The sequence below is a fragment of the Sapajus apella genome, unplaced genomic scaffold, assembly GCF_009761245.1.
Source record: "Sapajus apella isolate SASKATOON/1434 unplaced genomic scaffold, GSC_monkey_1.0 scaffold26, whole genome shotgun sequence".
NCBI lineage: Eukaryota > Metazoa > Chordata > Mammalia > Primates > Cebidae > Sapajus > Sapajus apella.
In genome coordinates this window covers 9382580-9406852 of record NW_022436966.1, presented here as the reverse complement: position 1 = coordinate 9406852, position 24273 = coordinate 9382580, and the positions used below count along the sequence as shown (strand labels likewise).

General features: G+C 39.6%; 1 protein-coding gene across 3 annotated transcripts in view; it reads right to left on the bottom strand.

Annotated features, from left to right (window-relative positions):
- Nucleotides 1–23105, bottom strand: part of VPS54 (VPS54 subunit of GARP complex) — a 123678-nt gene extending 100573 nt beyond the window's left edge. For 2 of the 3 annotated variants that reach the window (XM_032291962.1, XM_032291965.1), the window contains exon 1: nucleotides 22610–23105. The gene's annotated coding sequence lies outside the window, so the exon portion shown is untranslated. Of the gene's footprint in view, nucleotides 1–6466; nucleotides 7673–22609 lie in introns of those variants that run through there. The other variant, XM_032291963.1, reaches the window with a different exon arrangement.
- Between the last annotated feature and the right edge of the window lie 1168 nt (nucleotides 23106–24273).

The window sequence follows — 24273 nt, the reverse complement described above, 5'->3', positions numbered from 1 at the left end:
GATAGGGGTCCAGTTTCATTGTTCTACCCGTGGATATCTAGTTTTCCCAGCACCATTTATTGAAGAGGCTGTCCTTTCCCCCAACACTGTCCTTTGTTAAAAATAAGATCACTGTAGATAAATGGATTTTTTTTTTTTTTTTTGAGACAGTCCTGCTCTGTTGCCCATGCTGGAGTACAGTGGCATGATCTCAGTTCACTGCAACCTCCACCTCCCAGGTTCAAAAAATTCTCCAGCCTCAGCCTTCCAAGTACCTGGGATTTACAGGTGCATGCCACCACACCCGGCTAATTTTTTATATTTTTGCCAGAGATGGGGTTTCATCATGTTAGCCAAGCTGGCCTCAAACTCCTGACCTCGTGATCTGCCTGCCTCAGCCTCCCAAAATGCTGGGATTACAGGTGAGCCACCACATCCGGCCAGATGAATGGATTTACTTCTGGGTTCTCTACTCAGTTCCACTATTCTATGTGTATGATTATATGCCAATACATTATATAATTTGAAATCACATAATGTGGTGATTTCACAATTTTCTTCTTCTGTCATTGGATAGCTCTGGCTATTCTGAGTCTTTTGTGGACCTATATAAATTTCGAGATTGTTTTTTCTATTACTCTGAAGAATGTCATTGGTATTTTAATAGGGAGTACATTGAATCTGTAGATTGCTTTGGTTAGTATGGACATTTTAACAATATTGATTCTTCCAACCCATGAACATAGAATATCTTTCCTTTGTGTGTGTGTCTTCTTAAATTTCTTGCATCAACATGTTATAGCTTTCATTGTAGGTATTTTTCACTTCTTTGGTTAATGCCTAGGTGTTTTATTTCTAGCTATTGTAAATGGGGTTACTTTATTGATTTTTCCACATTGTTCGGTGTTGGCATATGGAAATGCTACTGATTTTTGTATGCTAATCTTGTATCCTGAAACTTCACTGAATTTATCACTTCTAATCATTTTTTGATGATTTCTTTAGGTTTATCAAAACCTAAGATCATATCTTCTACAAACAAAGATAATTTTACTTTTTCCTTTCCAATTTGGATGCTTTCTTTTTCCTGTCTGATTGCTCCAGCTAGGACTTCCAGTACTATGTTGAATAACTGTGGTAAAAAGTGGGCATCCTTGCTGTATTCCAAATCTCAGAAGAAGGGCTTTCAGTTTTTCCTCATTCATTGTGATAATAGCTATGGGTCTGTAATATATGGCTTTTACTGTTTTGAGGAATGTTCCTTCTATACCCAGTTTTTTTTTTTTAGAGTTTTTATTATGAAGGGATGTTTAATTTTAAGACATGCTTTTTCAGTATCAATTGTGGTTTTTGTCCTTCATTCTCTTAATATAATGTAGCACATTTGCATATGTTGAACCATCTGCATTCCTGAAATAAATCCCACTTGGTCATGATGAATAATATTTTTAGGCCAGGCGCCATGGCTCACATCTGTAATCCCAGCACTTTGGGAGGTCAAGGTGGGCGGATCATGAGGTCAGGAATTCAAGACCAGCCTGGCCAACGTAGTGAAACCCCATCTCTACTAAAAATACAAAAAGTTAGCTGGGTGTGGTGGCCGACGCCAGTAATCCCAGCTACTCCAGAGGCTGAGGCAGAAGAATCACTTGAACCCAGGAGGTGGAGGCTGCAGTGAGTTGAGATCATGCCATTGCACTCCAGCCAGGGCAACAGTGCAAGACTCCATCTCAAAGACTCTGATGCGTCTTTCTCTGGTTCTGGTATCAGGGTAATACTGCCCTCACAGAACAAGTCTGAAAGTATTCCCTCCTCCTATTTTTCAGACTAGTTTGAGTACAATTTGTATTAACCCTCATTAAATGTTTGGTAGAATTCAGCAGTGAAGCCATCAGGTTCTGGGCTTTTTACTGGAAGACTTTTCATCACAGCTTTTAACTTATTACTTGTTATTGGTCTGTTCACACCCAGGATTTCTTCATGGTTAAGTCTTGGAAGATTGCATGTATATAAAAATCTATCCATTTCTTCCAGATTTTGCAATTTATTGGCATACAGTTGCTTACAGTAGCCACTAATAATTCTTTGAATTTTGTGGTATTGGTTTTAAGGTTTCCTTTCTCATTTCTGATCTTTTGGGGTCTTCTGTTTTCTTAACCTGGCAAAAGATTTGTCAGGTTTTTTTTTTTTTTTTTTTTTATGTTTTTAAAAACCCAACATTTTTTTTTGTTGATCTTTTGAATTGTTTGCTTCACTTCAATTTCATTTATCTCTGCTCTAAGCTTTATATCTTTTTTACCAGTAGTTTCTGGTTTGGTTTGCTCTTGCTTTTCCATTTCTTTAAAATGAATCATTAGGTTTTCATGCTTTTCTTCTTTTTTGATGTAGGCACTTATAGCTATAAACTTTCTTCTTAGTTCTGTTTTCACTGTATCCCCATAGATTTTGATATGTCATGTTTCTGTTATTTAAAAATTTTTTCAATTTCTTTATTTCTTCATTGACTCACTGGTCATTCAGAAGCATATTGTGTAATTTCCATGTGTTTGTATAGTTTCCAAAATTCCTCTTATTACTGATTTCTGGTTTTATTCCATTGTGGTCAGAGAAGATGCTTGACATTATTTCAATTTTTTTCTTTCTTTCCAATATGTTTTGTTAGCTCTAATAATATTTGCTTTATATATCTGAGTGCTCCAATGTTAGGTGCATATATATTTACAACTATTATATCCCCTCGCTGAATTGACCCATTTATCATTATATAATGACCTTCACTGTTTCTTCTTATACTTTGTATCTTGAAATCTATTTTGTCTGATGTAACTACTCCTTAGTATCTTTTTCCATCCCTTTATTTTCAGTCTACATGTGTCTCTATAGGTGAAGTGTGTTTCTTGTCAACAGCAGATCATTGGGTCCTGTTTTTCTATCCATTCAGCCACTTTATGTCTTATGATTGCAGAGTTTAGTCAACTTACATGATGTCATTATTGGTAAGTAAGGACTCCTGCCATTTTAGGTGTTTTCTGGTTGTTTCATGGTCTCCTCTTCCTTCCTGTCTTCCTCTTACTAAAGGTGATGTTTTTCTGGTGGTATGAGTTAATTTCCTGGTTTTTAAATTTTTTGTGTATCTGTTGCATGTTTTTGATTTGAGGTTACCATAAGCCTTGCAAATACTATCTTATAACCCATTGCTTTATGTGGATAACAATTAACACTGCTTGCATCAACAAACAGGCAAAAAGAAAAAATAAACTCTACACTTTAACTATGTTCCCCTATTTTATAGCTTTTTGTTTCTATTTATATTTCACTGTCCTTATGTCTTGAAAAATTGTAGCTATAATTTTTTATTGGTCCATCTTTTAGTTTCTCTACTTAAGACTAGTTTGCACACCACAGTTACCATATTATAAAATTCTGTTTTTCTGTATACTTAATATTGGCAGTTAGTTTTGCATCTTCAGATGGTATCTTTTTTGCTCATAACCTGTTTTCCTTTCTTATTGAAGTATATATCCTTTAGCATTTTTTTTTTCTTCCAAGACAGAGTAACTCTCTCACCCAGGCTGAAGTGCAGTGGCACCATTTTGGCTCACTGTACCCTCCACCTCCCAGGTTCAAGCAATCCTCCTGCCTTAGCCTCCTGAGTCACTGGGATAACAAGCATGCACTATTATGTGCAGCTAATTTTTAGTAGAGACAAGGTTTCATCATGTTGGCCAGGCTAGTCTTCAACTACTGATCTCAGATGATCCACCCACCTCAGCCTCTCAAAGTGCTAAGATTACAGGTGTGAGCCACCGCACCTGGCCAGCCCTTTAGCATTTCTTGTCTGGAGCTGATGAAATGCCTCAGCTTTTGTTTGTCTGGGAAAGTCTTTATTTCTCCTTCATGTCTGAAGGACATTTTCATTGGATGTACTATTCTAGGGTAAAAGGTTTTTTTCCTCCAGCATTTGAAACAGGTCATGCCCCATTCTCTTGGCCTGTAAGGTTTCTACTGAAAAGTCTGCTGCCAGCCATATTGAAGCTCCATTGTGTGTTATTTCTTTTTAATTATTTTTGAAGACGGAGTCTTGCCCTGTCACCTAGGCTGGAGTGCAATGGCACAATCTGAGCTCACTTGCAACCTCCACCTCCCCAGTTCAAGCAATTCTCCTGCCTCAGCCTCCCTAGTAGCTGGGATTACAGGGGCAGACCACCATGCCTGGGTAATTTTTTAGATCTTTAGTAGAGGTGGGGTTTTGCCATGTTGGCCAGCCTGGTCTCGAACTCCTTACCTCATGATCTATCTGTCTTGGCCGCCCAAAGTGCTGGGATTACAGGCATGACTCACCATGCCTGGCCGACCAACTGCTTTGAAGCCATTCTGATGCATTCTTCAGCATGTTGATTGCATTTTTCAACTCCAGAATATCTGCTTAATTTTTTTTATTTCAGTCTGTTAAATTTATCTGATAGGATTCTAAATTCTTTCTCTGTGTTATCTCAATACAGCTATTTTGATTTATGTGTCTGAAAGGTCACATATCTCTGTTTCTCCAGGATTAGTCCCTGGTGCCTTATTTAGTTCATTTGGAGAGGTCATATTTTCCTGGATGGTGTAGATGTTCTTCCATGTCTGGACATTGAAGAGATAGGTATTTATTGTAGTCTTTACTGTCTGGGCTATTTGTACCTGTCCTTCCTAGGAAGGCTTTCCAAATATTCTAATGGACTTGGGTGTTGTGATTTAAGTTGTATCTGCTTTAGGGGGTACCCCAAGCCCAGTAATGCTGTGGTTCTTGCACACTTGTAGAGTTACCACCTTGGTAGTCTTGAATAAAATCTGGAAGAATTCTCTGGATTACCAGGCAGAGATTCTTGTTCTCTTCCCTTACTTTCTCCCAAACAAACGAAGTCTCTCTCTTTATGCTGAGCTGCCTGAGGCTTGTAGCAGGGTAACACAAGCACCCCTTTGGTCGCCAACACTGGCACTGCACTGGGTTAGACCTGAGGCCAGCACAGCACTGAGTCTCACCCAAGGCCCACTGTAACCACTACCTGGCTACCGCTTATGTCTGCTCAAGGATCTAGGGCTCTACCATCAGCAGGTGGCAAAGCCAGCCCAGCTTCTGTCCTTCCTTTCAGGACAGCAAGTTCCCCTGGTCCTCAGATAAGTCCAGAGATTCTCTCCAGGAGCCAGGGATCAGTCAAAAACCTTAGAAGTCTACCTGGTGTTCTATTATACAGCAGCTCAGCTGGCCCTCAAATCACTAGACACAGTCATTCCCACATCTCTCCCCACTTTCCACAGGCAGAGGAGCCTTACTCTGTGACCGCCACCACCAAAGGCCCATAGGAAGTACTACCAGGCTACTGTCAATGTTCGCTTAAGGTCTAAGGGCTCTTCAGTTAATGTGTGGTGAGTGCTGCCAGGCCTGGGGCTCGCCCTTCAGCAAGCTCCCCTCTGGCTCAGGGCACGTCCGGAAATGCTGTCCAAGAGCCAAGGCCTGGAATGAGAGACCCCAAGAGCCCACTTGGTGTTTGAACCCACTCTGGCCAAGCTGATACTAAGATACAAGACAAAGTTCCCCTGATTTTTCCATCTGCTTTTCTCAAGCACCGTCTCTCACTGTAGCCACTACAGCTGGGAATGTGCTAGGTCTCACCTAAAGCCAACATGTCTGAGTCTCAGCCAAGGCCCATGGCGTGCTACCCAGGTATCACTGCTAGTTATTCAGGGCTCCTCAATCAGCACATGATGGATCCTGCTATGACTGGATCCCTCCCTTCAAGGCAACAGCTTCCCTTCTAGCCCACGTGTCTAGAAATGCTACCCAGGAGCTAGGGCTTGGAATGGGGCCTCATGACTCTGACCAGTACCCTATCCTACTGTGGTTGAGCTGGTATCCAAAATGCAAGACAAAAGTCCTTTTTACTCTTCCCTCTCCTCTCCCCAAACAGAAGGAAGGGGACTCTTTTGGAGCTGCGAGTTGAGCTGTCTGGGCTTGGAGGAAGGGTAGCACAAGCACTCCCTTAGGTGTTCCTGTTGATGTCTTAATAAGTCACATGCCCCCAATTCCACTGGCTCCAAGCCCAGCTCAGCACTAGGACTTGCAGTCCTTGTGGCCTACACTGTCTTTTAAGTTTATTTAGGACCCTGGCACACTTCAGCCCACAGTGGCAAGGCTTGTCAGAATTCAAGTTCCAACCTTTGAGATGGGCAATTCCCCTCTGGCTAGGGCTGGTAGCTCCCTCCATGTGTGGGTGTCAGCTGAGTTCAGCCTGGTTTTGCTTTTTGCTGTTACAGTGCATTCGATGAGAACTCTCACAATTGCTGCGCTCCTCCTATCCCAAGCATATAAATTTTTCCACACCACACAGTTGCTACAGGAGGGATAGGGGAGAGGTGGTGTCAGCAATTCAAGGCTGTCTTTCCTATCCTGTTCAGTGTTTCTTTGGGCAATATGAAGTTAAAACTAGGTTCTATGAGTGCTCACCCGATTTTTATTTCTTATGTAAGTGCTTTTTTGTGTGTAAATTGTTGTTAAATTTGGTATTTCTGTTGAGGGGGACATTCAGTGGATCCTTCTATTCCTCCATCTTGCTCTATACCCCCAGTTCTAAAATAAACACATTTTGACACAAAGTGTTAAGCCATAGATATGTGAAAAATGTATTTATGTGAAACATCCATTGCTTAATGTCAGATAAATTAGATATTTATTCTGACAATACTATGCTGGTACCTTGATTTATTCTATTTGCCACATTGCTTTTACAGAAAAAAAAAAGAAATCCTGAGTGCCATTTTAGAAACATAGAAATATGTAGGGAGATGGCAGAAAAATATTTCTAGATTATTTTAAATTATTTCTGTATCTGGAGAGAAAAACACATGGTTTACTCTTTAAATATTCTGAATTGGAAAACATATACACATTCTCTGTTTTTCCCTACCCAACTCTTAATTCTCATGACAAGAGGGAAAATCTCTAGTAAAAGGTGATTACATAAAACTAGGGGACTGCCTATAAAGGGGAGTCCAAATTTCCAACCATTTGACTCTTCATTGCCTTCACCATCCACAGCTTATTATTAAGAAGACCTTCCTACAGTAAAAACCAAACTTTGTACTGATTATCACATAATTATAAAAGTGCAATCGCTAAGAAAACATGAATTTATTCATAAGACATAGATGTACAAACAAAAACAACAAATGTACATGACATCTGAATAAAAAAATTTCAGCAAAGAAATAATCTTTCATTAAAAGGCTAAAGAACAAAAATAATGAAACATCTTAATAAGAAGGTTTCAGGATAAGCAATGTATACCTTGTCTACTCAAAAAACTTAGTTAGAAAAAACAAACAAGCCAACAAAATACACAGAATACAGGAAAATGGAAAGCTCTAAGCACTAAACACAGGAAACTACTGATTTCTGGTACTTCAACTTAACTACCAACTAGAAACAAACCTGGCATTTTAATAATTGTCACCTGTAATGAGAATTTATAAATAGCTCTACACCTTTTTTCACATGGTAATCTCCTTATAATTGTATCAATACTATGTTTGAATATTATTTTCTCTTGAAGCTTTCTTTGGTTTCTCACACTTAGTTACTTTATGTATTTCAATTTTTGCATCAATCACACTGAGATTTTGGTTTTCATACAGGTCTTCCCTTTCAGACTTTGAATTTCTTGATGTTTCTGTTTTCCTGTTTTCCGCAGGAAAAACAGAAAAACAGAAACATCAAGAAATTCAAAGTCTGAAAGGGAACTTTCCTTACCATGGTTCCTGTCACACATATAATAAAAATTTTATAGATGAACGATATGGATGGTATGTAGAACCTATCAGAAGAGAGAGACAACACAGACAGACAGCTGCCAATAATACTTAAATAATAACAGAATGGATCTGGGCTAATAAGGAAAGGAAGAAGCAATCATCCATTAAAAAAAAAAAAGATTTCAAAGGATGAGTAAATAGAGATTTGGTTTTCTTTCTTATAGCTCAAAACATCTTTTTATGTTTGGTTAAAAACTTCTTTTGAAAGGCACTAGAAACATTGCCTCCCTTAACCCCAACCACCAGCCAGAACCCCAATGAACACAGACCTCTGTTTCTGTGTCCAGACCTCTGTTTCTAAATACCATTTCCAACTAAAAGAAACCAAGACTCTTTGAAGAAATATGTAACTCCAGACCTGGAATACGGAAAGAACAAATCTACCCTGAGCACTCTTGTGTCAGAAACCAAGATACACGCAAAGACCAGTATAGCCTATCAAGAGGACAAAGAACCAAATTAAAAGAGGGTCCCACTGGCCACATTTGAGACAATTTGAGTGTATTTTTTAAAAAGTAATAGAGTATAACATCTGGAATAAGTAAAAAATGGATTCGTAGAGATATTTAAGAGGCAAAAAAAGTGATAAGGAAAGGGGGTGGGGAAAGAATGTCTCTAATGAAGAATGCCAGTAATAAATATAGAAGGAATGACCAAATTAGAAAATCACCAATTTGCAACCCCCAATGTAAAAGCTAACTCAGGCAAAAATCACCAATGTATGCCAAAGCCATTAGGTGAAAAGTTAAGAAAATTCTCACAGTGCCTAAGTATTACCTCACAGATTACTTAACAATACAAAGGGGAAAATGTATCTTTAAAATGGAGACCTGGCTGTCACCACCGTAAGTCATCAAACTTAACATAACTGATAATAGCAGGACAACCTGATATTATGTGATTCATGAAATGACAAAATAGGAAATAAACATCATTACCTATGAAATATTCTCTCCAAAAATATTTAATCCAACCCAATCAAATCTCTAGACCAGGAGTTAAGCTCTATTGTCCTATGGATTTCTTTGATGATGTGGTAAAGTTTATGGATGCCTTCTTAGAATAATGTTTTTAAATGCATAAAATAGACAAGACTACAATGGACAATTATACTGAAATACAGCTACTATAATAATTGTTTAAACTACAGTATAGTAATATTATTTCTTCTTGAGACAGGGTCTCAATCTGTCACCCAGGCTGGAGTGCAGTGGCAGAATCACAGCTCACTGTAATTTCAACCCCCTGGATGCAAGTGATCCTCCCACCTCAGCCTTCTGAGTAGCTGGACCACAGATGCACGCTACCACACATGGCTAATTTTTGTATTTTTGTAGAGATGAGGTCTCGCTATGTTGTCCAGGCTGGTCCTGAACTCTTAGGCTCAAGCAGTCCTCCCACATCAGCCTCCCAAAGTGCTAGAATTACAGGCATGAGCTACCATGCCCAGTCTATTATGGCTTGTTAATTAATATGAATCTAGTAACTACCTTAATTTATAGACAATAAATGAGCATAAATGATATCTGCAGCAGTTGAATGTGATATGAGAATACCTGATATTTCTATTGTTGACAAAGTTATAGGTACTGTAAATGTACTGTCTACATTGTAACCATGAAGGGTTTCTTATTCATAATTAAAGAAAATGCTAAAATCCAGTTAGGGCAGAGTTTCTCAGCCTTGACACTACTGACATTTTGAATAGGATAATTCTGTTATCAAGGACTCTCTTGTACCCACCCAGCTGTGACAATCAGAAATGTCTCCAGACATTGCCAAATGTCCAAGAGTTGGGGAAGGAGAAGGCAAACCCACCCCAGCTGAGAACCACTGAGTTAGACATAAGTTAAAATAAAGATGTAATTTCCCCATGTAAAGTTTACAGATTCCCTGAATTCTACAGACCCTACAGAGTCTGTAACTCAAGGTTCAGTGCCCTTGCTCTAGACCTACCTTTGAGTTTACAGGAAACAGAAGGATGTCAGAGAGTAACGTTTAAACCACTATATATGAGGAAACAATGAGACAAATTAAGAGTGTAAGATAATCTATTAAGAAATTGGCTTGAATACTTACTTAGTCATTTTAAAAAGGTGGGAAACTATACTAGATTAAAATAAATAAATAATGTGATTATTTACCTGCTTGTTTCCTATCTCTCCCACTACACTGTAAAATTTATATTTGTTTCATTTACATTCCTATACCACACCCAATACAGAGTCTAAGCATTCAATAAACTGTATGATTGTTCAATGAATGAATGAATGAGCAAATGAATGACTATCACAGAAAGTGGGTAAAGACACATAAGCCACTAACACAGTATCTCAAAACGTTCATATACATTTTAAATAATCTAAAAATATAAACCCAAAATATATTTTGTTTGTATAACATTACTCGACTTTCTGAAATTTGATTCTAGATCTCTTTCTTGTAACACAATACACTAGTTAAGAGTACTGGCCATACAATGAGTTAGATCTCTATAATTTATTAGTTGTGTAACAACTGTCTTACCCCTAAGTCTCAGTTTCCTCATTTGTTAAATGGGACAGCAGCAGTATCTTCCTCATAGCAACGTTGGAAGATTTAAATGAAACAACTTATGTAAGTTCATGGCATAATACTTGGTACATAGTAGACATTCAGTAAATAATTGCAACAACTATTATTATGAATACCTTTTTTTTTTTTTTTTTTTTTTTTCTTCTCGAGACAGAGTCTTGTTCTGTTGCCCAGGCTGCAGTGCAGAGGCGCAGTCTCAGCTCACTGCAACCTCTACCTCCCACATTCAAGGGATTCTCCTGCCTCAGCCTCCTGAGTAGCTGGGATTACAGGTGCACACCACCACGCCTGGCTAATTTTTGTAATTTTAGTAGAGATAGGGTTTCACCATATTGGTCAGGCTGGTCTCGAACTCCTGACCTCAGGTGATCCACCTGCCTCGGCCTCCCAAAGTGCTGGGATTACAGGCATAAGCCACTGTGCCTGGCAAACATTTTGCTTTTTTTTTTTGAGACGGAGTTTCACTCTTGTTGCCCATGCTGGAGTGCAATGGCGTGATTTTGGCTCACTACAACCTCCGCCTCCCAGGTTCAAGTGATTCTCCTGCCTCAGCCTCCTGACATCTTACTTTTTAAAATGGTCAGTAAACATGAACATTTTGACTGTGCCATACAAAGTTTTAAAATAAATGCAAACTTTAGGACCCTGAGCCTCTTCTTTTGGCGTTTTTCTTTGCTTGAGCATTCCTAATCCTGGAGAGACAGATGGTGGGTAGGGGAAAGAAGAGGGGAGAGAGGAAGCAACAAACTAATCCAATATGAGCAGACATAATTTGCTTTCAGAAAAGTCACCAAAACATAGAAAAGTGATCCTCATTGCCATCCCACTAAAGGGGGTAAAAAGAATATTGGAAAGTGAATATGAAGCTAGAAAACATGGCGATCTAGAACAAAAGCAGCTCTGATGACAAAAACTGTGCCTGTGGGAGAGAAGAGAGATGAGGAGGTGGTAGGGGAGTGCCTGGAAATGCTGCTTTGGAAAACATCTGAGTATAGGTCAAAGTTAAGTCCATGGGAGGAGAGTAGATGAGATAAAAATTACAATTTCTGAGTTGCACAAGACTTCAAAAGAATACCTGGCTCAACTTTCTACTTCATATGTAAATCCCTTCTACAAGGGGTCTTTCTGCCTCTACTTGAAAACCTCAATAATGAAGAATTAACTACTTTAAAAGCAGAGTACTACCATAAAACAACATAATTTCTTTGGAGAATACAAATTCTTATAGTTAACAGAATCCTGCCTTCCTGAATTTTCCATTACTGCTTCTAGTTCAATTACATTACAGGAATGAATTAGTAGATAACTACAGATAGTCACAGGAAAGTGATATTACAAGTGGAGAAAGTGCCGAAGAAGAAAAGAGCTAATGAAAGCTCTGAGCAAGGGGTAGGGCAAATCTATTTAGAGGAAAAGACAAAGGCAATCAGAAATACCATCCTGACAGAGGGAAGATGTGTCAGGGAGTAAAGTGTGAACAGTAAGTGGCATCAACGTGCTGCAAAGAGGTCAAGGAGATTACTAACTTTAGAAAGGATTCTAGATTAGAACAGTGTCAGGACAATGGTTAGGGAAGAAGCTATCCCACTGAGGTTAAGAGGTAAGTGATTAAGTAATAAAGGCAACAATAACAACATCTCTTTAGTGGTAAAAGAAAAAAATGAAAAAGACCAAGAGTTGAGCAATAATCTTTTAGGCTATGTGTACAAATATGCTCAGGTCACTCAAACAGCAAGAAGCCAACTGAAGGGTGAGATTAAAGAGGAACAAGAGGCTGGGCACGGTGGCTCACACCTGTAATCCCAGCACTTTGGGAGGCCAAAGCAGGCAGATCACCTGAGGTCAGGAGTTGAAGACCAGCCTGGCCAACATGGTAAAACCCCATCTCTACAGAAAATACAAATAATTGGCCAGGTGTGGTGGCAGGCACCTGTAATCCCAGCTACTAGGGAGGCTGAGGCAAGAGAATCACTTGAACCTGGGAGGCAGAGGTTGCAGTGAGCCAAGATCGCACCATTGCACTCCAGACTAGGGAACAGAGCAAGACTCCCCATCCAAAAAAAAAAAAAAAAAGAACAAGAGAAAGAAAATGAAAAAGTGGTAGAGAAAGGACATGGGCAGAGTAGGGGCAGTTACATACACACAGGAATAGAGTGAGAGGGGATGAGGAGAGGTAAAGTGAGAAAGAATATCAAGCCCAGGGACTGTAAGAAACCTTAGGTTTATGCCACACCTTGAGAAAAGACAGGACTTAGTCAACAGAGAGAAAATAAGCAGGCTGACCTGGAAACGTTGCCTCACACCCTATTTCTGTGCCCAATGTGTGAGTGGGAGGATGAGTAGAAATCAGATGGGACTAAAGGTTCTGAAGTGCTTGATCAAGAGCACAGTGAAAACATGTTATCAATGAAAGAAGGATGGATGGATGACAGGGAAGAACAAAATGGAAAGACAAGAGGAAGAACTGCATCATCACTAATATCTGACTATACAGTCAAATAAGTGAACCCTATACAGTGCATAATTGCGTACTTTCAACTTTGATTTCAGACCATTTAGCTAGTTAACTGAGAAGAGAGGATTTGAATTCAGATTTTCTGATTCTAAATTCTGTATCTCTGTCTCTGCACTAATAAAAAAATTTTAAATTATTTCACTACTCCTTCCCACCCATTTCAGGCACCCAGTGCTTTCCTTTTCTATCTTTGTCTCCTTATCAGATCAATGACTGAACCAATAACATTTACTCTCATAACTATTACTTATGTTCAACAGAAATAATTAACATGTAATTATGACAATTGCATAAGACCAGGACTATTCCAAAAGGAAAAAGATACTATACATTTTCTTTTTTGTTTGTTTTTGGTTTTTTTTTTGAGACAGAGTCTCACTCTGTTGCCCAGGCCGGAGTACAGTGGCGGCATGATCTCGGCTCACTGCAACCTCTGCCTTCTGGGTTCAATGGATTCTCCAACCTCAGCCTCCCAAGTAACTAGGACTACAAACACCTGTCACCTCGCCTGGGTAATTTTTGTAGTTTCAGTAGAGACGGGGTTTCACCATGTTGGCCAGGCTGGTCTCAAACGTCAAACTCCTGACCTCAGGTGATCCACCCGCCTCGGCCTCTCAAAGTGCTGGGATTACAGGCATGAGCCACTGTGCCCGACCCCATATAATTGCCTTATAAATGAACTTTACAAAAAAATAAATCTATTTATAATTTGAGAAAACATGGAAAAAGGGAATTCCTTTTTACAAATGGAGCTGGACAGAGCTTTTCTGACATAATTTTGATACAATTTTGGGCTTAAAAAATTTTTTTTATTGAGTCGGAGTCTTGCTGTGTCACCAGGCTGAAGTGCAGTGGCGCGATTTCGGCTCACTGCAATCTCCGCCCTCCCGGGTGCAAGTGATTCTCATGCTTCTGCCTCCCAAGTAGCTGGGACTACGGGTGCCCGCCACCATGCCCAGCTAATTTTCTGTATTTTAGTAGAGACAGGTTTCACCATGTTGGACAGGATGGTCTGGATCTCCCGACCTCATGATCCACCCGCCTTGGCCTCCCAAAGTGCTGGGATACAGGTGTGAACCACCACTCCCAACAGACTTAATTTTTTAAAAAATCCATACTTGACTGCTATTTTTAAAAGCAAACAAAAAATCGCAAATTTCATTTCCCCAAATTTAGAAGTACTGATAACATGCAAGAAAAACTTAAAACAGCTATACTGTAATATCCTACCAAAGATCAGTTTGATAGAACTCAGGAGTTTTATGTTACCATTATAAAAATTCTGCCCCCTCCTTTCTCCACCACCTTTCTTGTTCCTCTTTGATCTCATCCTTCAGCTAATTTCTTGCTGTTTGTCTACAAAATACCTCAAATATCTCATATTCTAAGTACTTTCCACAACATTTTTGGAATTTAAGAGTCAATTTCTAGTAAATGGCACAGTAAGTTTTTCATACAACCTATACACAAATAGCAATATACTTCCATACTATTCAAGATTTATCATTTGACAAAATCGTTTAATAATTTGTAAAGACCTTAAAGTTTTTAAAATGCGTATCACATACATTATTACTCACAAAAATCTCAGTATTGAAGGCATAATTTAAACATACTCTAAAGAAATATTAGCATTGGGGCTGTCATATAAATAAGCACCTTTTTTTTTTTTGAGACAGAGTTTCACTCTTGTTGCCCAGGCTGGACTGCAATGGTGCAATCTTGGTTCACCGCAGCCTCCACCTCCCAGGTTCAAGTGATTCTCCTGCCTTAGCCTCCCAAGTAGCTGGGATTACAGGCATGCACCGCCACACCTGGCTAATTTTGTATTTTTAATAGAGACAGGGTTTCTCCATGTTGGTCAGGCGGGTCTCAAACTCCTGACCTCAGGTGATCTACCCGCGTTCGCCTCCCAAAGTGCTCACATTACAGGCGTGAGCCACTGCGCCCAGCATAAATAAGTACTTCTATAGTCCTCTTGAGCATTAAAGGAGTATTGAAGAGGCCAAAGGAACCCAGAAAATAAGAACAAAGTTGTAGTAATCTAATTTGCTTTTTCTTTACATCCTCATATGACATTTACGAGAGACCCTGTGCTTTGCAGGAAACTGAATCATGCAGCTTCCTGAAGTCACTTACTTTTTATTTAGTGACAAGGAACAATAAGATATAATATTGACTAGAAGGATAAAAATTATAACAATTTGTAATATTACATTTAAATATTTTTAAATGGCTTATAAAACAAATGCTATTTCATGTGACATCCTTAGCAGGAATAAAAATCATAAATATCCTCATAATTTTTAAATCTAGATATTATTCCAAATAAAATCAGTGTCTTTTTTTCCCCAGCACTCATAGAGAATTATAACATTATAGCAGCCATTAAAATTGATTAAGGGTCACAGGCCTGGAATATGAATAAACTATACTAAGATAAAATATGTCTCTAGCATGTAAAAATTCCAACAAAAACATAAGATAGCTTGGATGTTTTCCTACTCCTTTGGGCCACTGATATGACTGTGTTACTAGTGAAATTTTGGCCAGTCAAAATGAACCATATTAGATACTGGTATTCACTTCTTGGTGTCCCAACCAAATATTAGCAAGTAAATCTTAAAATCACTTATTCAAAGGTATTGAAGAATAAATATGTCTCAAATATATAAACTATTAGACACTTATTACGTAACAATATGATGCCTTCCAGGAATTTTCATTTTAGGGAAAATAAAGCAAATAGCTAAGAAACATCTGCAATAAGTCAGTAAACAGTTCAAGAATAAAAATATTAAATGTTAGTTCAAGGGAAAAGTAAATAACTACAGGATTCATGATTACTATAACCTAAAACAATAAACTAGTAAATTTTAATTAATCACTGTTTGACATTACCCTGACATCCCTCCCCACTGGTTGGGTCTCTTAGCTCTGTTCTACTTTACTAGCCTCACTACTTAGCCTACATCCCCATTATTTCGTCTCTCTTGCATCTCTCCTCCCTCATTCATCTTCAGTACAATCTGTCTTTGCTTTTCTCCTGGTTGCAGAACACTGCCAGAGAAAACCATAAAATATGTTGATTACAAATTTATGAGTTCCAATCTCAGATGAGCCTCTGATGCTGCTCAGCAATTGTTTCACTTATTTATCTTGAAATACTTCTCTCCATCCCCCACAATTTGTGTTACACTGTCATCCCTCTCCAATCCCCTAGCCTACTTCCAACAATCCTAGGCTAAAAAGTAACCCCTTAAAAAAAAAAAAAAAAAAAGTTCTCAGGTGTAATTTTTCCCTCCATATTCAAATGTACCTAATTCTTATCTATATACAACTCTTAACTTTCTGAGATAGAGTTTAGATATCTACTCTTTTCCAGAGTTAATCCCCCAACAGCTGCTCTTGATCTTACCTCTTCCTACTTCATCGGGGACCTTGTTCTATTAGTTACTCCCCGATTCTATCTTTAATCTTCATTGGCCCATCAAAAACAAAAACAAAAAAGTTCAAGCATCAAATGAAGGTCCTTCTCTCCTCCCTACCTTCTCCAGTTACTACTTCTCACCTCCCCTTCACTGGCAAACCTCTATTCTCTTTTTGGTCCACCTCCTTAGCCGTATTCCATCTTCACCACTTACTTAGCTCCAGAAAAGGTTAGAAATGACCTGATTTCTACACTGAGTGGCCTATATTCAGAATTTATCTAACCTGACCTCAATGCCCTGAAAAAGTCAATGAAGGTAATAAAAGTAAAAGGAATGAAAAAGAAAAGTCAGCATTTGTAATCCTCCAACATAATGACTGATTCAAGCAAGATTCATTAATGAATACCAAAGTCACTGGTTAAAGGGTTGCCAGGAAATAGGATATTTACACAGCCATTAAGTATCCTCTAGAAATTATTTATGAAAGAGTACAGCCATCTGTCAGTCCCACCTTTACCAAGTAATCAAGCTTGGATTACCAAGAGTGACAGTCTGAAATCATGTGCCTTGTGATCTAATACAGCAGTAGGAATACACGTCATCTGTGTGGTGGTCTCATCAGAAATGTGTGACTAGAATCTAATCATTAGGAACAGACCAATTCAGAATGTAGAACATTCTCCAGGACTCATGGTCTCTGCTTCTCAATGGACAAACCTAAAGAAGAGATAAAGGCAGTAGGACTAGTCCAGATTGGGGGAAACTTACAAAGAGACATTCAATGCATTAACCTTGAATGAATCCTGCATTTGAGGGAGGAAACAGCTATAAAGATTTTCGGGACAACTGGGAAGATTTAAGCATAGAGTATATGTCAAATATGTTACTAAGTAAATGTGATATATATAACATATATATAATATCTATCAATACCACCACATTACTTACTCTGAATATTATCTACAACTATTCTACCCTCAAACTCCCCCCAGAAAAATCTTACTGAATAGCTGGGCCTTTGACTACCTCCAGCCTTATTTTTATAGGATTGTGAAAGAAAGGTGACTAGTTAGCAAAATTGTAAAAAATTACATTTTGCCCATTCATTTCATGCTATTAATTCAACTCTAAATGCTACAGCATAACTATGGACTACTGGACATATAGAAAAATCAAAGTGACTTTTTTGCATAAAAAGATGAAAAATAATTTTAAAAGAAATCTGGAAGGAAATGAGATTTTACAAATGGTGAGCAGGCTTAAAACCCCTATTTCTTCAGTTAAATCCTCACATCTGAAGAACAGTTACCACTGGTAGAAAAATCCTTCAAATACACAGGAAGACAGGCATAGTAAATGAAGACAAAAGGAATTATTCCCAAAAAGGTAATTAATCCAAATAACTGTAGCATCCTCTTAAAAAGACTGAAATTTTTTGTATAGGTCACTACCAAACAATTTAACTCTGAAATAAAAAATATATTTTCAAGTCTTCTCAAATAGCATTTTTGAAAACAAGGTAATCTTTTCTCGATAACTTAATTTCACCATTATAATAATCCATTATTTTACTGTGCTATACTGGTGATACTCTCAGGTGCTATACAAGGAAGTCAGTTTGCCCCTATATTAAGGAGTTTCAGATTATAGTGATAAACTAGTTATTGTACTAGTTTGTTATCAATATTTGTATTTAGTGCTTCTCTCATCCCTGGAAAGGCTGTCAGACATCACTATTCTCTACCTTATTATCTATTTTCCTTTCTAATTTGATTCTTCTGAAGCGAATAACTCTTCTACAGTATGTTATAGTTGACACAGCATCTTAATACTTACTACATCATTTAGTAACTCTTACAACAGCCTTGTAATACATGGATTATCACTATCCCTATTTTACAGATGAGAAAACTAAGGCTCAGAAAGAATGAGTAACTTGAGTAACTTATCCATAAGGTATAGATGGTAAATAGCAAAAGTGATCTAAACCGTCAAATTACCTTCTTTCATCAACACATTAAGCTTGTTAAAAACATTAAATAGGCTGGGCGCAGTGGCTCACGCCTGTAATCCCAGCACTTTGGGAGGCCAAAATGAGTAGGTCACAAGGTCAGGAGAGCGAGACCATCCTGGCCAACACGGTAAAATCCTGTCTCTACTAAAGATACGAAAATTAGCCTGGCTGGCGACAGAGCAAGACTCCATCTCAAAAAAAATGCAAAACTAAAAAAAAAAAAACCAATTAAAAAAGAGTCAAAAGTGGAGTTCAAAGGGAAAAAAAGATTATAAGCTTTGAATTTTTCTGTAATTTTTCTGTATTATAAGCTTTGAATTTTTATGTACAATGTATGCACGTACATTGTATGTATGTACATACATAAATTAATTAAGTAAAACACTTAGCTTACTTCTCCTTTCCTGGCAGTTGAAGCTGCCAGGATGAAAAAAAAAAATCACTTCTGGACAAAGAAGATATGAATATATTCTATTTACAATTTCAAAAACCTATGTAACAATAATAATTCAAAACATAATAGTAGTTCAAATTTGCAGCAAATCAAGTCTATTTTTAGGAAAAAAAGGGTTTCTTTTTTCAGATTTGAAGACAACCTAAACATACAAAAGAATATCTGCATTATGTCATAAATAGACTTTCTTTTATTTTTCCCTCAATTTGCCCCCTTGCAAAGAAAGAGTTAGTTGCTAGAGGACCTAAGGTGTTAAACTAATTCACCAAACCGTGCCTACTGAGACTATTTTCTCCCTGGTAGGAATCGAAAACACTAGGCCCTGATCAGAAATCATGCAACCCCTAGGTTTACAGTAGTATCATTTACATTTTGAACCAGATAATTATTTCTTGCAGAGGTGGATGCAATATGTCCTGTGCATTGTAGGGTTATTTAACAATACCAATAGCATCTCCTATCACCTATGACAACCAAATATGTCTCTAGACACTGCCAAATTTCCCTTGGAGGTCAAAATCAACCTTGCAGAGCCATTGTTTTAGATGTTAGGGCACTGGATCTTTGAAAAAGGAAACCTCCAACTGGCACTGTTAATTATAATTTTTTAAAATTTGGATTTAAAAAAATTAAACATTAACAGTACAAGGAGATACCTAAATATTATATTTGCAATCCTTCTTTAGCTTAAAGCATTTTTCGAGGATTTTATAACATGGGTTTCATCAATGTGGCTATATATAGTCACCCACTTTTCCCCAAAGTTGGGGAAATGTCCAGTTCTTTCTCAGCTTGGCTAGCAAAATGTCAAATACATACATATACACAAGAATCTAAACAATTCTAACTTCCAAAGTCCCATTTCTTGCTTTACATGGCCACCCTGTGGTTCTTGAGCCATGCATCCTTGAGATTCAAGCTTCTAATCTCCAGATTTCCTCATCTGGTTGCTGCCAAACTCATAGTGAGGTAAGCAGGAAGTAAGCTGATGACCTTTAAGATCTTTTCCAACCCTGATATTCTAATTTTCAATGACAAAAATGCCTTCCAACTTTTACTTATTGACTCTGAGCTGACCAAACCACCTCGAGATTACTGAAGCCATTTATGCTTTTACTTTCTCTAACTTTACGATGAATTCAACTGAAAAGTGTATCAGTTATTTACAACATCGCTTTTAATATTGGTGATCAGTTGCTTATTCTCTAGCTCAAATAAAAAATTTTAACATGCACACTGATTTTAAAGAAAAAACTTTTCAAGAACCTATGAGCCAATAGCATTTATATGAAAGGCCCACATTAGCCCATTATTGAGACAGAAAGTAGACTAGTGGTTGTTTAAAGCTGGGGGTGGGGAGAAGAGAATGGGGGGTAACAGTTAATGGATACAAGGTCTTCTGAGGGAATGATGAACATGTTCTAGAATTAGATTATGGTGATGGTTGCACAATTATGTAAATAAATAAACTAAAAACCACCAAGTTGTACACTTTTTTTTTTTGAGACAGTCTTGCTCTTCACCCAGGCTGCAGTGCAGTGGTACCATTTCGGTTCACTGCAACCTCTATCTCCCAGGTGTAAGTGATTCTCCAGCCTCAGCTTCCCCAGTAGCTGGGATGACAGGCACCCACCACCACACTCAGCTAATTTTTGTATTTTTAGTAGGGACAGGGTTTCACCATGTTGGCCAAACTCATCTCGGACTCTTGACCCCACGTGATCTGCCTGTCTAGGCTTCCTGAAGTACTGGGATTACAGGTGGGAGCCACCGCACCCAGCCAAGTTGTACACCTTAAATAGGTGTACTTTATGGTATGTTAATTTTACCTCAATAAAGCAAGTTTTTGAAAAGCTAAAAGAAGGAAAAAGGAATTTTAATTAACTTTTGTTGATTAAAAAAAAAAAAAAAAAATGTGGGCCGGGCTCAGTGGCTCACACCTGTAATCCCAGCCCTTTGGGAAGCCAAGGTAGGAAGATCACAAGGTCAGGAGTTCGAGGCCAGCCTGACCAACATGGTAAAACCCTGTCTCTATTAAAAATACAAAAATTAGCCGGGTATGGCGGCACACGCCTATAATCCCAGTTACTCTGGAGGCTAAGGCAGGAGAATCGCTTGAACCCGGGAGGCAGAAACTGCAGTGAACCCAGATGGCCCCACTCAGCCTGTGTGACAGAGTGGGACTCTGTCTTAAAAAAAAAAAAAGTGAAGAACACATTCTGCAAAGTTTGCTGTTTCATGGGCTATATAGGATTTGATTTTAATTCTGACACAAAAAATTATCTTACCCAGGAATAAATTTTAACTTTCCAGAAAATATAAGCATATGTAAAAGTAATCACCTTTTCCTAGTAAACTTTTAGTATTAAATTCTAATTTCAAAAACACTTCAGAAAGCCAAATGCTATAGTAGCAATACGTCTACAAGAACAAAATATATGAATATCAACAACAAAACAGTCTACAGTTTTGTTGTGATGCATTATTTTAAAAACCCATTAAAACATTTTTCATTTATTTTAAAAGTGATCCTCAGACTGCCTCTTAGATTGGTAGTGTAATAATTCTTAAGCTAACAGAACATAATTTAAAAATAGGCAAATTACAAAATTGCAAACAGCTACTCTCCCAAACAACTCTCAGTTACACATAATGATCATTTGTACCCAAATCTATCACGAGGGACAATGATCGCTACGAACTAACATCCATTCCTAGGAAATCCGATTCTGACTGCACTACAAATACAGTCAAACAAACAAATCCCATCATTCCCTCTGTTCCATCATTTAACTGCTTAGAAATCATTTAGGCTCTGAAGATACTTTTTCCAATTAGAACTCCCCTTCGAATTTATAAAAGTCAATACACATAAAAATCTCCAGTTTAGGTTATCGCAGTAACATTTCTCAGTATACTACAAATAATTTATCATGGTATTACTTACTTAAAGGCATTTACTATTAAGACTGCCCTTGATTTGACAAATCAGAAATACAGCCAATTAAAAACAAAAACAGTCCAAACAATTTAATCCTTCGAAAGTAGAGCCTCAATAAAAACCAAAAAATAAAGCTGGTTAAAAGAGAATTTAAAAAAAAATTTTTTTTTTTTTTTTTTGCAACCCAGGTCAGTCAAAATGCTAAAAATACCATCTTGAACTCGGCACACGAACAGACCAAATGGCCAATTATAATTGGCAAGCAAAAGTTCCTAAGTCAACGACCGGAGAGCAGAGGCAGCAGGGAGGGCCTGCCCTCCCTTTCTATCTATGCAGAGATGGAAGGAGGCAGAACTGAAAATTAATTATTGAACAAATTATTTCAAGCTACATTGTCGAAATGCAAAACACTGAGTAACTCTGGTTACTCTTCTCTTCCCCGGAGAGAAAAACAAACAAATGTTTAAACAATTCCAGTAGAATCCAATAGGACTAAGGGCCTGGCTGGAAAAAGAAAAGGAAAGTTTGGGGGCAGCGTCTGAGGGGGTGATGGAAGTTCCAGAGCCCGGATCCCGGAAAGAGGCGAGAGGGGCTAGAGCGGCGTTTGCGATCGCCAACAGCAGGCAGGGAACACAGCTGCCAGCCCCGATCCCCGAGGGAGAGTGAAAAGGGAAAAAAGGAGGTGGCGGAGAGGAGAATGGAAGCTTCAGCGCCGGTCAGTTGCGACCGAAACTCTGTCCGCTTCGGGCTGGGGAGGAGAGCGAGGGGGAGGGGTCTCGGTCCCTCTCTCAGCAGTAGGTCAGGCTGAGAGTGGGCCGCGACGCGCGGGGGGTCCGCGGGGCACACCTACCTGCGGGTCCCGGGCAGCCGCCCTGAGCGAGGCCTAGTGCATCGCCGCCGCCTCCAGCCCTCCACGTCGCACCGAGGCTGCTGCTCCACGGCCGACGCCTCCCGGCGCCCGGCCGGGCCCGGGCCGGAGCCCGGCTTCCCGCCCCCGCCCCGCGCCGGCTGGCCAGTCGACCCGGGGAGCACAGGGTCGCCCTCTTGAACCCAGCTCCGCTCGGGGGTGAGAGGCGGCAGCGGCGGCTCCCTCACGTCTCTCCCGGGTGTCCTGTCAGCCAGCAGTTTCCCCCGGGTCCGCAGCGCCGCCTCCGCCGCTGCTGCCACCGCCTCTCCCACATCCCCGGCCTCCAGGGGAGCCGCAGCCGCCGCGCCACGACCACTGCCTCTAGCGCTTCTGCTCCCGGCTCCACTGCTTTCCCTCACCCCGCCGGCCCGGCCGCCTCGGCCCGGTCGGGTGCGGGGAGACAGCGCCGGAGGCCGCCGCAGCCCCCAGCCCACAATCCACCGCGCGGCTCCGCCGAGGCGGGAGGGCCGCGGCCCGGGCCGGGGGGAGCGTCTGCCGCCTGGAGAAAGGGGCCTCGGCGCGGGCTGGCGTGCCGGTCGCAAGCGCAGCCGGAGTTCTCCCGGGGCGGGGAATGCACCGCCTGGCTTCCCTGCGCCTCCTCTAATAGTCCTACACTCACACAGAAATCCACGCTGAATTCCACTTTCCCCACCACCCTTCCCCCCTTCCCCCCTTCCCCCGACTGCCAGTTTTTAGGAACACACAGATGCCTCCTGCCGCCTTCCCCGGGACTGGGACGCGACCCCTCCAGCGTAGCCCTCACCGGCCCCAAGACCAACTGACTCCAAACGTCCCTAAATCACCCGGGACCTATTAAAGCAAACACTTCCACGAGATTCCACCTCTCCCCAACCCACTCGAAGCAAATGCTTTTCAGCTGGTCACAAATAATTGCCCTTCCAAAGGTTAAAGGTCACCCCAGCCCAACAACCCAATTCTCTCCACTGGGGCCTCTTCCACCACCCTGTCCTCCTCCAATCCTTCCCCAAGTTCCAGGCCTTCCTCCCAGGCACTGAAATCAGTTATTCCTGTTACTTGAGTGAGATACTGAAATTGTGTATGATAATTAATACCTTCTAATTCTAATGTCAGCCTGGTTTCAGAGGACTTGCAACCTTAAACCAATTAAATACAATCCACAAGAAAGGGAAGGTCTTAGTATATAAATATATATAGTTTTAATATATAAATATATATTTTTTATTTTTTATATAAATATACACATATATATTTTTTTCTTCGAGGAGGTGGGAGAGAGGTGGAATCTCGTGGAATTATTTTCTTTAATAGGTCCCGGGTGATTTAGGGACGTTTTTGAGTCGTTTGGTCTTCAGCGTGGTGAGGGCTATGCTGGAGGGGTCGCATCCCAGTCCCTGGGAAGGCGGCAGGAAGCATTTTTTCCATTTTAGGAAAAAAAAAAAAGTCCTCAATCACTTGAGTGCTTGTGGCTTAATTTTGGGAAGATTTTATTCAATTCTGAAATTCTTGCCTAAAAATAAATTTCAAGCATTTATAAGACGTAGTATGTTTTAACAAATCAAAAGTGAAAATGTTACCCCTTACAGTTGGGGGTTGGAAAAAAAAGTTGATGCAAGTTTCACTTCTAA